General features: G+C 37.5%; 1 long non-coding RNA gene across 1 annotated transcript in view; it reads right to left on the bottom strand.

The window, feature by feature from the left end:
* Positions 1-4531: 4531 nt before the first annotated feature.
* The window catches only part of LOC129493286 (uncharacterized), a 59103-nt gene continuing 45574 nt past the window's right edge, over positions 4532-18060 (bottom strand). Inside the window, exon 4 of the long non-coding RNA XR_008661102.2 lies at positions 4532-4858. This is a non-coding gene — a long non-coding RNA (uncharacterized lncRNA). The remainder of the gene's footprint in view (positions 4859-18060) is intronic.

Here is an 18060-nt window from a genome sequence, read left to right as displayed (position 1 = left end):
GCAGCACCAAACTCTCTAAGATTTGCAAAATTTCTATTTTCTGGTGACCAGCCAGAATGTATTTTATAAGTCTCCATCTTGATGAACAACAACTAATTTCTACTTCCCTTGGAAGAACAATTCTGTTCCTGAGGGCAGATATTAGAGCCAACATTGAGGGGAGCCCGGTATCTCAGAATAAAAGAATTCCTTGCTAATTGTGGACGTCTTTGCCAGAATAGCACCGTGCAATTGTGATAGGGGCCACAGAAATAAGAAAGCAAGGCTTTATAATTCCCTGAACTTCAGGATTGAGCTACATCAGAGATAAAGGAAATTGCAGTAAGTTTTATCAAAGTTTCTAAGCAGTGATGCAATCAAGAGTTAATAAATGATACATAGACTTGAGTTTTTGGTATGGCTAAATTTAATTATATGGTACATACAAGCATTCAATTTTATGAAGGTGAAAATAGGATACCTTGCAATAAAATGAACATTGGCATCGAAGTGTTCAAATTTGCAGATTTAATGTGCTTCAAAATAGCTTCATTTTATCACCATTCAACTGCAAAAAAAAATCAAACTCATCTAGGAATTAATATCTAATATAGAGAATGACAACGTGAAGCTTTCTTTTCTATTTCAGAAGGCATGGGAAATAAATGGGTGTAAGAATGATCATGTGAAATTTGTTTGGTGACAGTTAACAGCCTCTCCCCAGTTGGTCTTTAAAATAAATAGATACACATCATTTAAGGTCTCTCTAGACTGAGAGAAGAGAGGTGCTAAATTACAAGAGAAACAACTCACTTTCCAGGCCTCTAACCTTCCTTCTCCTACCTCCCTCATGTTCTAACCTGTTTCTCTAATACCTGTAGCTCCAATTTTACCATATGCTCAAATAAACACCACATAATCTTTGAAAACTGTTGAGTGGCAATCTATGTATGATCCAAAATAACATATAACAAACATATACAATATTTAAGATGAAATTTCAAATTTTACACCAGATTGAGAGGAAATTTACTGATACATAGTTGGATGTGGCTAAGCAGAGCTCGTGAAGATTTTTTGATTATCCAGTTCTTTTCAATCGATGCAGACAGCCAAATCAAAGTTTCAGGCCAAATAAAATTTATCTTGAAGCCTCATTGCTTCACTGAAATAACAGGATTAACCAGATAATTGGCAAAACTTTGTTTCCATTTGTGGGATGTGAAATGGATTCAGGTGACATTGCTCTCCCAGGTGTATATTAGACACAGCTGGGATGCCATCTGTGGTCCTCATTACCTTGTTATGTGGGTTACAGAAGCAGAATCTTTCTTTTCTGAGGAAGCGTGGCATCGTTTTAAAGAACATATTTGTATCAGACTGTTTGGGGTTCCACCACTTATTGTAAATCGTTGTGCAAGATTCATAAGCCCTTTGGTCTTAGTTTCCTCATCTCAAAAATAGGAGGAAATAATTGTGCAAACCTGATAGGGCTGCTGTGACAATAAAAGGTATCATCATTTGTAAACCATGTGGTATAATGTTTTAGATGCAGTCAACTCCCAATGTATGTTGTTGTTGTTGATATATACTCCTTGTTACTATTGCATTAATATTAATACACCTTTGAATTCTAAGCTTTATCAGTTTCCCAAGTTCTCCTCTAATGATGGATGGATGATCTGGGGGCACCCAAAGCATAAACCAGTGGACTGACTATTTTGTTGAGTGGCCTTTGGCTAATTCAGAAGAGTAAGTTAATAATTTAAAAATGAAATTAAATATTAACATTTTGTAACTTGGGCAATTCATTAAGTATTTTTTTCTTATTAAAAAAGATGGGCTGGGCACAGTGGCTCACGCTTGTAATCCCAGCACTTTGGGAGGCCGAGGCGGGCAGATCACGAGGTCAGGAGATGGAGACCACGGTGAAACCTCGTCTCTACTAAAAATACAAAAAAATTAGCCGGGCGTGGTGGCGGGCGCCTGTAGTCCCAGCTACTCGGAGAGGCTGAGGCAGGAGAATGGCGTGAACCCGGGAGGCGGAGCTTGCAGTGAGCCGAGATCGCGCCACTGCACTCCAGCCTGGGCGACAGAGCGAGACTCTGTCTCAAAAAAAAAAAAAAAAAAAAAAAAAAAAGATGTACATGTCCAGTTAGCACTTTAGAAAAGGTAGATAAAACCTATTCCATATTTTACCAGTTTGGGTTGGGATAGATCTTATTCTCTCTCTCTCTCTCTCTCTCTCTCTCTATATATATATATATATGTATATATACACGTATATATATATACATGTATATATATATATACGTACATATACACACACACACACACACTCTTAAGCTTAACAATATATTATGGACATCTTCCCCATCGTTATACATTTCACTCTTGAACAACACAGAAGTTAGGGGCACCAATCTCCCATGCAGTTGAAAATTTATGTATAATTTTTGACTCCCCCAAAACTTAACTACTAATAGCCTACCACTGACCAGAACCCTTACCAATAACAGTCAATTAACAAATATTTTCTATGTTATGTGTATTATATACTGTATTTTTATAATAAAATAAGCTGGAGAATATAAAATGTCATTAAGGAAATCAAAAGTAAGAGAAAATATATTTACTATTCCTTTAGTGGAAATAGATAATCATAAGTCTTCATCCTCATTGTCTTCACATTCGGTAGGCCAAGGAGGAGGAAGAAGAGTCAGTTTTTTGTTTTTTTTTTATTGTTGTTGTTTTTTTGCTGTCTTAGGGGTGCCAGAGGGAGGAGAAAGTCTGCATGTAAGTGGACCCACACAGTTCAAACCTGTGTTGCCCAGGAGTCAATTGTAAACATACACACACAAAAACACAAACACATACACACATAAACTTATCAATATATTATGGACATCTTTCTGATCATTATATATTCTTCTATAATAGGTGTTTAATTTTTAATAGATAACAAGTAAATATAACAATTTTGACAGGAAACAATGTGGAGGGCTATGTTGAAAAAAAAAATCATTGTCAGCTTTCTACCATTTTATTTTCAGCCTAGAGAGATCAAAGAAGAACTCATAATATACCTTGGCAGGACCACTCCATGAGCATCTTCTATCCCTTTGTGTTTATTGCTGCTTTAAGTGTTTGACAGAGAGGCATAAGTCTCTTTGATGTTGTCTTTCAAGAAACACACCCATTCCTTCAATTAATTTATGAGTTATTCAGGACCTTGTAACAGAATTATTAATTGTTAATGCTAGATCTTGATTTTTACTTACATGTTTATCATCTTCCCATTCAAATTAATAATTCACTTTCAAGCCATAAAGATAAAAAATCTCATGGCTTTCTGACTTATTGAAAATGAAAGGCCATATATATGAACTATCTATGGAGATGTTGTTTTCTTGCTAGCAACACTTACTATCTCTGCCTTATCCATCCCTTCTCTGACTTTGGCTTAAGGATAATGCTTTTTCCTCCTCTTGGAGATTCTACTTTGTTACCTCTGCTTTTTCTGATGCATCCAGTAAGACCCACAGATTAGAAACCAAACTGTGCTTTTTTCTTTCAGCACAAATCTATTCATTTGTTTTTCACAACTGAGGAAATATGAATACACAACATCCACACTACGTAAGCAAGTTTCAAATATACCTACATGTGTATCTGAAATGGGTCTGGAAAGCAAACTGGGCAATGCTGAAAGAGAATCTTAGTCAAATTTTTCTGTTTCTGCTGAGGATTAATGAACACATATTTGACGAATATTTGACCACAATTGCTATGTCATATCGAGATTTTGCAGGATACTTTAATAATAATCAAGAAGTGTTACAGGATTTTTTTTTCTCTTTAGAATCGTTCCCTTTATATTTTGAATATAAGGCTTGAAATTTTCTTTGTAGTAATGCAAAATATTTAGACTTTTATTTCTTTCTCTTTTTTTTGAGACGGAGTCTTGCTCTGTCACCCAGGCTGGAGTGCAGTGGCGCGATCTTGGCTCACTGCAAGCTCCGCCTCCCGGGTTCCCGCCATTCTCCTGCCTCAGCCTCTCCGAGTAGCTGGGACTACAGGCGCCCACCACCACACCCGGCTAATTTTTTGTATTTTAAGTAGAGACGGGGTTTCACCGTGGTCTCCATCTCCTGACCTCGTGATCCACCCGCCTCGGCCTCCCAAAGTGCTGGGATTACAGGCGTGAGCCACTGTGCCCGGCCATATTTAGACTTTTAAAAATTTGCCTTTGAGAAATGTTAATCTGAAATTCTAGGTGTTCCTGAATTGTGATGTTATTGACAATATAGTTATTCTAATTCCAATGGTCAATTGAAGTTAAAACCTAGGGAATAAAAAATAAGTTGAATTTATGTCCTCTAGATGGTAAATAGATTTTGATATATTTCATAAAGGGAAGAATTTATTGAAGAACATACTGCACATAATATAGAACCAACTGTTGCTTTCATGGTTTAGAAATTTGGGGCTCAGGGAAGTCCAGTGATTTGCCAACTATTACTCTACCTTTTAAACCACAGCTGAGTTTCAGTTCTGTTTTCTACTATGTGTCTACGGGGTTTTTATTTGTCTCCATCCTATGATTGAACTAGTATTTGTTAATAGTTAATATTTAAGTAAAAACTCAACATCTAAATGAATCTAGAGGGGAATTAAGGAGTTGCTGTCATTGGTGTCAACATTCTGGTGGAGCAGGACATTCTTGGCATTGTCCCAGATCAGTTCAAGAGCTCCGGCTTGTTCCGTGTGGTCCTTCTTTGGACAGGTAAACATCTCTGTTCCATCCCACCTGCATCATCTTATCAGATTGTCATGAGGATGTCATGAGGTGGCTTAATAGCTCAGTAGAGGTATGAGGCTGGGGGTTCAAGAAGTAGGAGAAGAAAAAACATACAGCTGTTAATACAGTAGTATCCCTGCATACCTACTATAATATAATAGCTATTATGCTAAAGACAAAATATACCACATGCTGGAAAGTATATGGAGCAACAGAAACTCTTATGCACTGCTTTCAGGAGGCAGAGTGGGTAGCCGTATATATAACTGGTGTAACTACTTTTGAAGGGCATTTGGCAATATCTACCAAAGGTAAACATTTGCATCCTATAGGACTTTTAAATGCAGCCATAAGGTTAAAGCCAAAATAAATGGCAGAATAAACAAAGTACTAAAACATTCACAACAGAAATACAAAGAACAGGCCTAACCTAAACACTAATAACATACTTTCAAAAGTGAAGTGTATCATTAGTTTGTGATACATTCACACATTGAATTGCTATACAGCAATGATAATCAAAAGTCTATGACACAAAATATGTACAAATTTCGAAACAATGTTGGGCAAAATAGACCAGACAAAAGAGCATATCATAGGTTTCACTTACGTAAAGTTCAAACATACACATTTATCTATGACGTTAGAAATCAGTACGGTGATTATCGTTGGTGACAGTGGAATGGATAATAAATGGAGGAGACCTGGGGAACCCTCTGAAGGCAGGTAATTGTCTTTTAGTTAAATTGGAGTGCTGATTAAAAAGTGTATTTCCTTTGAAAATTCATTGAGTGATTACATTATGACTTCTGCACCATTTTATTTTCTTATTTGGGAAAATATTTTTTAAATGTCTTCAGACTTCAATTTATTTAAAAGCTAAGTGACTGTTTAAAGCAGCAATAATAACTATGGATTGTGTGGTTAATAAAATTTCTAACAAAAACATAACAATGCAGCTATGCTTATTCTCTATGCTTATTTGGACAACATTAGATCTATTTGTACTACACGAAGAAGTATTCGTTAATCTATTTATTTTCCATTTTCATATTTCATGCCCTGGATTTAAAGTTACAATTCACTCTTTTAACTGATTTCTGATTATATATATTTTCCCCTGGCATCCAGGTTTTTTTTCTTTTCTTTTTTTTTTTTTTGTAGGTTTATCGGGCTGTTCAGACCTCTTTCCTACCAGGTCTCTGACCTTCCAGGCAGGCAGCCTATTTCTCCATTTTCCCACCCACTGCCAGTCAGTTCACCATCAATTCTCCCACTTTCCATTATCATTGCAGAGTGCAGCTTTCAGAGCCCACCATGTTGGCAGCCTTCAATGTTTCTCCCTGGGGTTTGCAATCTCATTCCTGTGATGGCGTCAGGGCCTGCCAGGCCTGGGTCATTTCCAGCGCCTCTCCTGTGAGAGGTTCCCTCCCCCAGCATTGTCCAGAGGGTTTGTATTATTACGATTATGGGTAATGGGCTCTCCATCCTTCAGCCGTCAAAAGCTCCCTGCGCACTTTATCCCCACTGTCTTTTAATTTTCACTTTTTAACTGAAAGCAAAACGAAACAAACAAGAGGTTTATAATCACCTCAATTTAACATTTGGAATGACAAAAAAAAAAAAAAGTAAATTGGCAGTATCTGAGTGCTTTTGAAAGCCTCAGCTGCCTGTTGGCTTTTCCTGTTTTGTTCTATTTTCCTCTTTACTCCCTTCCTCATACCACCCTCCTCTTTCCCCCTTCCTGGAGTCTGAGAACTGTCCACGTGATGACAGCTTTCAATACCACTCACCAGAGTCATTTAACCATGGGTTTTAACCTCTGGTTTGTAGCAGCTTGGTGCACCATTAAATCAGTAGTCTTGTTGCAGCACCAGAAAGAGTTGAAGAGCTATTAAATTCAAAATAATTGTTTTGGAAATGGTGATTGCATGCTGTACCCACTGGTTTAGTCATAGTTAAGAGAGCACTAATCTGTTTTTCCCCTGCAACCAAGCGTTTTGAAAAACTTCATAGCTTGGCATATTCCATTACCCAGACCCCCAGATAAGAGTTTCCTGTAAGAAAATTTATAATGTGTTCCTTGTACTTTAATCATGAAATATAAATCCAAATGCACATGGAAATGGACCCTTAAAACTGGACCTGAGTGTCTATTTTGCCTTCAGCTAACTATCCAAGACTCCTTTTAAAGGAAAATGCCTTGATCCCATGTCTAGTATTTTGGTGAGGGGCAATTTTAAGAACTAGATAACAATGATTGTGGCAGGCAGCTTCTAATACGGCCCCAGTGACTTCCAGTTCTCAGAATTCACAATCTGGTTCACGCTGTTCACTTGAATATGGATTGGACCTAATGAATTGCTTCTAATAAATAGAATACCAAAAAAAATGATGGAATGTCACTTCTGAAGTTAAGTTACCAAGAGACTGTGGCTTTTTTTCTTGGGCATCCACTCTTGCTTGCTTGCTCCGAGGGAAGCCAGCTGCCATATCATAAGCTTCCATATGGAGAGTTCCACATGATGAGAAACTGAGGGTATCCCTGGAGTTTACAGCTAACCAGGAAGTGAGGCCTCACTGTAATTGCCCTTGAGGAGCTGAATCCTATCAATAATATACACAAGCTTGGAAGTGCATGTGCCCCAGTAAAGCCCTGAGATAACTGTAGCCCAGGCAGACATTTTGATTGTAGCCCATCTAACACATTTCCAGTGGAGGACTCAGCTAAACCATACCCAGATTCCTAATCCACAGAAGCTACGAGATCATGTGTTGATTGTGTTAAGCCACTAAATTCCAAGATACTTGTTATATATTAATAGATAACCATTACAATGATAGTAATAACAAAAATTATTACCATTGTTTACATCATTTCTTAGGGTTTAACATTCTTTTAAAAATATATTACTACGTCTTCAAAACAAAGATACACAATAGGTATTATCGTTTCCACTTATTTCTTTTTTTTTGGATAAGAAACTGTGGCTCGGAAATATTAAGCAGATTACCAGTGTTCACTCAGCTTGCGAAGTGGCAGAGTTTGTGTCAGAACCCTAAATGATAACTCTAAACCTTGTGTTCTTCCAAAAGAAAAGTGCTTTGTAAACTGTACAATTTATTATAAATGGGAGTTTAAAATGCCAAAGATTAGACATTAACACTTCTACCAATAGGGCTTCATGTTTAGAATGCAATACTCTGAAACCTTTGATAATGCAAATTTCTTAGAAAAAGCGCTACCATTTTAATCCCATCAATTCCTGGCATCTCAACATTAAGGCAAGAAGAGTTCATATGAAGGGAAGAGGAAGAGAAAGAATTTGAAGTCTTAGCTTACCAAATAAGGATGAAGAGCAAATAAAGATTCAAAAAGTTTGTGAAAACCATGACATGTCTCACAAATTAAAGATGGGTAACATTTCCAAACATTTCCTAATAGTGAATCCATTTAAATTATGCCATAAATATTTTAAAATAATTATACAAATTAATAAATGACTAGAGTATACTGCTGAAAGACATGTGGTGATAATGTTTTTCATAAAGTACTGGACATTCTCTCTCTCTCTCTGTCACACACACACACTCATAGGATACCCAGGACATAGTAGATATTAAAAAAAATTATTGAAGCTGAACCTGAAATGTTTATTTCAGAAGGTTATATATTTGTAATGAACCATAGGAGTGTGTTGCATTACTTTGTTCAAAATGGCTTGTGTTGCTCAAAATAATGCATTACGTAGATGTAGATTTAATAATCACCATAGCAACCAAAATGTAAATCTTCCTTTGTATAGCCTCGCCATGTATTATTTTAAATACATTTAATCCTTAGAACCCACAGAGAGTTGATAGCTTGAGTCTTTGTCTTTTATTCACTCTAAGACTAATTTAAGAAGAGATATTATTTCTGTAGAGATGGAGATTGGGACTTAGATCAGTTTTCTATTGCTGCTGTAACAAATTACCACAAACAGTGACTTTAAAAAACAAAAATGTATTATCTTGCTGTTGAGAAGGTCAGAAGTCTAAAAAGGGTCAACAGGGTTACCTTCCTTCTAGAGGGTCCGCTGAGGAATTGTTTTCCTTGACTTTTTCAGCTTCTAGAGACCACCTGCTTTCCCTGGCCCTTCATCCCTTTCTAAATCTTCAAAGCCAGCTCAATAGCATATTAAAATTTCTACCTCTCTGGTGTCTGTTTCTATCATCACATTTCCTACTCTGAGCCTCCCACTTACAAGGACTCTGATATGGTTTGGCTCTGTGTCCCCACCCAAATCTCATCTCAAATTATAATCCCCATGTGCAGAGGGAGGGAGATGATTGGATCCCCATGCTGTTCTCATGAAAGTGAGTGAATTCTCATGAGATCTGATGGTTTTCAAAGCGGCAGTTTTTTACCCTGCGCTCTCACTTCTCTTTTTTGCTGCTTTGTGAGGAAGCTGCCTGCTTCCCCTTCCACCATGATTCTAAGTTTCCTGAGGTTTCCCCAGCCACATGGAACTGTGAGTCAATTAAACCTCTTTTCTTTATAAATTACCCAGTCTCCAGTAGTATCTTTATCAGTGTGAGCACAGACTAATCCAGACTCCTTTGATCACATTATGCCCACAAGAATAATCTAAAATAGTCTTCCTATCTCAAAATCTCTAACTTAATCATATCTGTAAAGTCCCTTTTGCAATGTGAGGTACCATATACACAGTTTCCAGGAATTAGGATGTGGATGTCTTTGGGGGCCATTGTTCTCTCTCCACGGAAACTACTTTGGTTTGGAGAGAGAACTAAGAAAAATAATTCTCTTGAGAAGTGTCTGTTCATATCCTTTGCCCACTTTTTGATGGGATTGTTTGATTTTTTTCTTGTAAATTTGTTTAAGTTATTTGTAGATTCTAGATATTAGCCCTTTTTGTCGAAATCCTAATGTGAGAACCATGAAGAAAGAAAACAAAGGCTAATGTTTTTGTCTGACTCCTTGTTTACCATAATGGCAGGGCACTTACTGATGCTCTGGTCCAAACATGCCTGACTGGCTCATTCATAAATTCACATTGTCACATACTCAGTGTCACACACTGTCATCTTCTGTTCAAAGAAAATAACAAAATGAGTATGAAATTATTATTTATGTCATCTACAATTCCTCTAGCACTATTCTGTACTCAGTAAAGAGTAGTATTCACTACTCAGCATCTGATGTTGGGAATATTTTCTGACAGAGTTGAGTGCTCTAATAATCCTCAAAAAGCTTGGCCACCTTCGTCTTGAACTGATATTGTATGGCCTATTTGACTTTAAACAATAGCTTGAGAGAGATAGGAGACTGAAAAAGATGCAACTGATTTATGTTACATACAGAAAGACAAAGAAGGAGAGGACCCACAGATTATATATTTACTTCTAAGGTTGGGAAATCCAGTTTCCTGATGGGGAAAAAATTAAGTACTGTTAGAAGAATCAAACTTAAAACTTCATATTTTGGACTCTGATTTGTTTCTACCTTACAGCTCTGGGTAAAAATAACTTAAGATAAATAACAGAAAAAAGTCTACTTGTGAGCTTCATTTTTATCCCTCACAAAAATAACGATCTAATGAGTTAAGAGATTACCTGGAGAATTCAGAATTTATTGACAGTCTGTTCTAATAAAGGTGATAGTAAACTCTTTTAAAAAGAGATCACAAATAAAAAAGTTTTAAAAAGAAACCTAAAAATAATAGCCGATGGTTTCCCTGAATGATCTCATTTTTATCAATAAAAGCTTAATATCTGCTAACAATAATATAATATTCAAGATACAAAAAAAGACCCAGAAAATTATTACTCTCACTTTGATGTTTTACAACTAAGTAGGGAAAGTCAGAAAATCTAAGGGGGTTCCAAGTTCTGCCATTTATCTACATATATCTATAAGTAGGTTAATTAATATCTTGAAATGTTGAGATTTTATGTTATTTTAATCCATGCTGAAATTTACAGTTTCACTAGAAAATGCAGTGATTCACTCAGATTAGTTCCTGGGAGTGCTTTTGGCCAGGATTCATGCTGTTTAAAAACAACAACATAAAAAGTACCCATTCTGCTTTATTTTAAATTAAAATCAGAGAATAATACTAGTTTGATTATAGAATAGTCTCTAAGTCCCAAAAAAGAACCATTTTCTTGTATTTGAAATTAATAACTTTTATAATTATTTAATCAAAGGCCTATTGAATTCCAATGATGTGACTAACCCCCTGCGAAGTACCATAGGGGCTATAAAGAGTGGTATGTGGGCCTGACTTCAGAGAATAGCAACAGGGAAAATACACCAAATATTCTCCAGAAATATACAACGTGCTTAAGAGAAAACTATGGATTTCTGATTCGGTCACTTCTTTTTTTTTGGACGGAGTCTTGCTCTGTCACCCAGGCTGGAGTGCAGTGGCGCGATCTCGGCTCACTGCAAGCTCCGCCTCCCGGGTTCACGCCATTCTCCTGCCTCAGCCTCTCCGAGTAGCTGGGACTACAGGCGCCCGCCACCACGCCCGGCTAATTTTTTGTATTTTTAGTAGAGATGGGGTCTCGATCTCCTGACCTCGTGATCCACCCGCCTCGGCCTCCCAAAGTGCTGGGATTATCTTAAATGCAGTAAAATTAGTAGCCTTCTCATTGTTTCTCCAACATGCTAAGCAATTTCTACCTAAATCATTTCTTCAACCAAGTACTAGTGAAAAGAAGCTGCTTTCAACTCATTCTCAGTATCACTTTTCTAGTTAATTCCTTCTTAGTATTTATCGTAACTTACATGTTTTATTTGTAGCTCTTAGTTTGTGCTGGACATTTTTATAATTACAAATGTTAGCTCATTTAATTGTTTTATTATTCCTTTATGTATAATTTTAATTTGTGTTTATTTGCCATGTTCCCACCACATCCTCTAATAAGTCCTAAAAACATAGAGAAATCATGTCTCCATTGAGTGTTTTGAGTGAGACCTAAGGGAGATTTTGGAGAAAAGTGAAACTATTACATGTTTAATTGTCTAATCTTTCTAAATCAACTCAGTAAGGGTAGTGCCCATAAATCCTCCGCATTACTTCTCCAGCATCTAATATGGTATCTGGCACAGTATCTAGCAGTTAAATATATGTTTCTCAAATAAGTGATAAAGCAAATGGATTTTTAATATGCTTAACATCATGTATTGCAGAGATACAGGATTACGTTTAAAAATAATAAATCACAAACTACATAATGATATATTGGTTATCCTTTTAAATAGTTTCACATTAATATTCATACAACAAGTGGTCACTAAATGTATTGTTGAACTGGGTGAACATCAGAAACTTGATCTTTAGGGATGAGGTACTTGCAATCTGGCTGAAATATAGATCCTATTCTACCCCACTGCAGTGGATACCATGATATACTGCCTAGCTACTTCTTCAAAAATTAAGGATTTATTCACCCAGTTGAAGTGTGTGTTGCTGCCAACAGACAGCCTTCAGCTTTCCACTATCTTTAAGGATTGCCTCAGGTAAGCGTCATCTCTACAAAGGTTCCAGTTCTTCCCAGGTCAGTCCTCCTACACTGACTGGCCCATATGGCCGCAAGAAACTGGCCTTTTTGTCAGTTCTTGGGCAACACTGAAGTGTTATCCCGGCGTCAGACCTTCTCCTGGAGACAGTGACTTCTGTTGTACCTGAATCCTAGTCTGTCTTCTCTCTGGCCAATCCTGTGTTATTTTCCCCCATTTTACAGGGAGGTAACTCCAAGAATGTTTTCTAAAAGTATCTGAGAAAATAATTTTCATACTAGAGTTTGCTTTCAGGAAACTCAAACTACGTTTGTTGCTGCCAGGGAATTTGGAGGAAGTAGGATCTAGCATAGAACTTTCCAGCTGGGTCACTTGCCATCCAGCTAGCATTAAGGGACCCATCACTGGCCGTTGGAGGAGCAGATTGTTTCTGGTAGAAGGGATCAATGCAATTGTCAAAACTTTCACCCACATTGAATTGGAATATTATACTGGTTTAGGCAAATGTATTAGCTCTTGAAATGTTTACAAAGGTTTGAACTATGGGAAAACTAGTAACTATAAAAACGGTAGAATTGTTCATTTTGATTGCTAATCTTGATTGCTTTGGAAAAGGAAACAAAAACAACTTTGGGAGAATGATTAAGCAGTGATTAGAGGCTGTTTGGAACAATAATAGCATGAGGTTAGAATGTACATGAGTATGAATAATGTTCAGAAAATCAAGGACAAGAACGCTTGGGATAGAATCATGTGGCCCAACGAAAGAGAGTAGACATAAAGTGTGAAGATCTTCAAATCACGCTTAACACCCACCAAAATGATCTATTGTAGAAAAATCACAAAGCAACTTGGTGAAATCTTTCTATACTTTTATGTGCAAGTTTACCTTGACAATAGGGCCTCTGCTATCACCACTCTCTTAGAAAATGTTTAATCCACCAATGGAAAATCCCTAATATCACTTCAAGTCAAGGACTCCACTTGATAGAAAAAGTGGTATGAGGCCTTTACCGTGTATGAGTTCCACAGGTCACATGATGTTCCACACTGCTCAGAAGCTGCCAATTGCCAGACTGATAGAATGATGGAATAGCCAGTTTAATACACAAATGAGGCACCAATTTGGGGATAACAGCTTGAGAATATGGAGAGTCATCCTCCAGGATATGGTGTACACTTGGGAGCATAGGTTCAGGAACCCAGGCATGGCTCGGCTAACCATCACTTCCACTTATCAGAAATACAATATCTGACTTATTCTTATTCTTGAAATGTGGGACTCTAAAATTAAGGGTCCTAGTTTTTAAGGTGGGAATGCTTCCACTGGGAACACAGAGTTCTATGGAAATACAAACTACTTCTTCCGCTTTGGTACTTCAGTTTTCACGAAAGAGACTAGCACTCAAGAAGCAGAACTACCATCTTTACAGGGGTAATTAGTCCTATTAATAAAAAGAAGTCAGGGCTGCTGTTGTTGGTGGAATTGTCAAAATGAGGGCAGAATGAATGAATTTGGCACACACAAATGATTCACTTGGGTGCCTCTTTGTACTCCCTTGCCTGATTTTGATAGTAATTGGACAAGTTCAATAACTTCTGCTTACAATGGATATGGTAAACATGAGCTTAAATCTCTCAAGCATACGGGTCTGGGTTATGTCACTGGGGGAATCTGCTATGCCAGGTGGAGTACTAGCTGAGTGTGGAAGGAGTGTAGAATGGCATCAGAGGTGAGAGAATAGTAGTTGCAACTCTGACAGCAGCTGTTGAGGAGGGATTAGAGTTCATTCTACTAGCCTCCCTCATAGGTTTTCCTAGGAATCCTGGGGAATCTGCTTCTAGAACTCCATTGAAGAGAGTCCCCTCTCTCATGGATATACTTCTATTTGACCATTACTTACCTGAGGATTAATCAATGTAAAATCATTAATAACTTTCCCTCTAGAGCCAACTTGGGACAATTCTGAGGGAGTCATCTCAGCTTCAGAGTTCCTCATATGATTGTCCGAGGCCTTTGTTGAGATTGCATAACTTCTTCCAGTGCCCAATTCTGCTTTCTTCTATTCTCTTCTACACATGGTTCACCCCCAAGAGCACTCTCTTATGAACCTCCAGTTCCTGGGGAACTCAATCTATGACATTCCCTTTCCATCATAAAAATTACCTGTCTTCATCCCTCCACAGAGGCCTTTTTTTTTTTTTTTTTTTTTTTTTTTGAGACAGAGTCTTGCTCTGTCACCTAGGCTAGAGTGCAGTGGCGCAATCTCGGCTCACTGCAACCTCAACCTCCCAGATTCAAGCGATTTTCTTGCCTCAGCCTCCAGAGTAGCTGGAACTACAGGTGCATGCCACCAAGCCCAGATAATTTTTTTGTATTTTTAGTAGAGACGGGGTTTCACCATGTTGGCCAGGATGGTCTCGATCTCTTGACCTCGTGATCCTCCCTCCTCGGCCTCCAAAAGTGCTGGGATTACAGGCGTGAGCCACTGTGCCTGGCCCACACAGGCCGTATTTTTAAGACTCAGTGTCTTTGAACTCTACCAACTTTGAATTTGAATGTCTGAATCTTCCCTTCTTGTAAATGCTTCTACTCTGCTGATTGCATTAGTTATGACAGAGGTTTCATGGCTCACAAAGCCAAAAAATCCTTACTATTGGGTTACTTACAGGGAAAATTTGGCAAACCCTGATTCAGATAACACCCTTTCCATAGTCTTTCAATGTTACCATAGATGGAAGGTGGAAGCTCAACATCTCTTTTCGTTTTATTTTGTTCTATAATACTGTGAATTTTTGTGTTTTTTAAATTCTGTTTTACAGTTAATACATCATTCACTTTCTTTTTTTCAAGTGCATAACAAATGAAATTGCTTCTGAAACTCACTGTTTTTACATAATAGTATTGATTTAACATCTATAGTATCAATAGCATTATTGAAATAATATAGTAAATCACTAGTATTGATTTAACATCAACTTTTAAGAAATAAAAGTTCTATCTTGTCTGTCTCAATCCTTTTCGAAGTGAGGTGTACTTACAGACATATGGGAAAGAGAAATAATAAAATAACCAGTGTGATTGCTTCTGAGGCATATTAGCATAAACCATCAGAAGCTTGACTTTCTGTTTGCTAAACTGTTTTAGACAAGATAATTACATTAAAGTGCTTGGTATTTTCAAGTTATTGCATAATGTCATGAGTCTTAGATGATTTTGTCTGGCTGTGCTCCTGATAGCAAAATCAATGAAAATGTACTGCAGTTAAAGGGGAAGATTTTGGAAGAAGTATGTGGGAGGTCTGGGAGGAACTTCCTTTTTATCTGGACTGTGGAAAGATTTTGCCAAATGTTACCAAAGGAAACAGAATGAGAAAAAATTTAGCGTTGCTCTTCTACTTACAAGAGTCAGGGGATGGCATAGAACTTTTTAAAAAATGAAATTTATTGTAAGATACTTGTGGTTAAAATCTAAGACAGGAAATGCAAATCAGCTAGAAACTGAGTAACCTTTGTTTGTCTCTCTGTCTCTCTTATGGCATCTCATTCTGTCATCTGCTCTCTTCTCTCACCATGGTCTGGCATTTCCTTTATATTTTGGGTATCTTTTTCTACTTCGTGCCTGTTCACTTAATGGTTTCTGCTTCCTTGGGAGTGTAGCTTACAGACTCACATTCCCACAATTTCACCTAATGCCTTTTCTCTACCCATGACTTAATTTCTGTTTAGGTGTCCAGTGATTTGCTTTTCCCCACTCATTTTTCTCATGAAAGATCTCACCGAGAATCACATAGGCCTGGCTAATTCTGTCATGTTAGAACTCCTCCTGGGGTGTTGCTCAGTTTATTTCATGGCTCTTCTGATCCTGTCTTTTGAAACATCAAATAGTACATCTGCTGAGATTGTAGGTATATGATTATAAGGTCTTTAGAGAGTTTTCTCTGATTTAGGGACTATGGACAGAAAGCTATAAACATGACACACCTGGTAAGATATTTCTTGTCAACCAATATCTTGACTTAGTTTCCCCTAAAAGCAGAACCTGAAATACAGGCTTGAATATGCACTTTTTTATCTGGGGCATGACATACAAGGAGTGGGATTAAAGGACAGGGGGAGTAACACAGTGAAGAAAGAAACGCTACATACATTTGTGTTAAGGTATTGGTCATTGCTATGGGTGACTGAAGGCTCTATCAGCGAGGCATCTTCTAAGTTGCTTTTTGAAATATATCTTAGAATAAAATGCTCCAGAGACAAAGGGGTGGATTTATTCATTGTCTCCACTTGGTCATGGATAGCCCTGTGGGCATTAGCCTCCTACACTGTGGAGTACACATGTGTGAGCAAAGAGCAGGTTCTGCAGGTGTCCCTTGCCATGGGATCAGAAAAGCACAGGCCAAGATGAGCCACTGTCTGATTGCATCTGTGCAATGCTGTTAGAGAACATGGCCACAATAATCTTGAAATGGTACATAGGGAGGGTCTAAATCAATTGGTTCATATGTTCTTTGTATAGAATAACACATATTAACCTTGACCCTTGAGTAGTCATTGAGTCCTCTCTCTCTCTTCTTACTGCTAGTATAGTTAGACCTCATCAATTCCTGCCTAGAATGTTTTAATCTGTCTTTTCTCTTACCCAGTCCCCATCTATCCACCATATTTTTTCCAGAATAATTAAAACCTAATGTCATTATTATTATTGCTAATGTCATTTTTCTTATAATTCTTAAATAAATCCTTATTTTTTTTAGAAAACAAAGTTTACATATGTGCAAGGCACACAATGAACTTATAATGCTACTTTGCCTGCCTCTTGTTGCTTCTTTTCCCAAAATACCCTAATCTTGTTTCAAAACATGGTGCAATTGTCATTTCCTCTCCAAAACCAGACCCCCATTCTTCCGTTATTTTTTGCATACAAGTAACATAGGCTACATTATGATAAAATCTGTCTTCATATGAGACTATACACTCCTTTTGACTAAGGCCCAGATATTTTTTTAATTTAATATAATTTAATTTATTTATTTATTACTTTGAGACAGTCTTGCTCTGTCACCCAGGCTGGAGTACAGTGTTGCAGTCTCAGCTCACTGCAACCTCTGCTTCCCCGGGATCAAACGGTTCTCCTGCCTCAGCCTCCCAAGTAGCTGAGATTACAGGCATGCGCCACCATGCCTGGCTAATTTTTGTCTTTTTAATAGAGACAGAGTTTTGCCATGATGGCCAAGCTGTTCTCGAACTCCTGGCCTCAAGTGATCTGCCTGCCTCAGCCTCTTAAAGTGTTGGGATTACAGGCACGAGGCACCGCGCCTGACCCAGACATTATTTTTATATGTACCTCCAGCTTCTGGCACTATATGTGTTTTAAAGCAGGTGTCAATAATATGTGCTTGAATAAATAAAAGAAATTAAAATAATAAGTGTTATTTTATTCCATGTATTTTGGATGTGACTTCTAATTTTCCATATTGTAGTAATTTCTGTATAACCGGCTTTTATGGGTTCAGATGTTATGGCTACCTTCCTTTGCTTTAGATGTTACCAAAAACTTACTGGCAGTAAATGCAGTAGTTTGTGTCTTCACAGCAAACTCTAACTACTCTAGTTTTGGGGGTGCATCATTGTGCTGAGTAAGTTGAATTGCATTTTATACACTCAAGTTTGAAAAATGCTGTTGGAGCAAATCTTAATTTGTATGTGAATCTGAATTCTTGCCAAATGAAGTAACTGAGAAATATTG

This window comes from Symphalangus syndactylus, chromosome 11 (assembly GCF_028878055.3).
Source record: "Symphalangus syndactylus isolate Jambi chromosome 11, NHGRI_mSymSyn1-v2.1_pri, whole genome shotgun sequence".
In the NCBI taxonomy this organism is placed as follows: domain Eukaryota; kingdom Metazoa; phylum Chordata; class Mammalia; order Primates; family Hylobatidae; genus Symphalangus; species Symphalangus syndactylus.
This window is presented reverse-complemented; position numbering and strand designations above follow the sequence as displayed.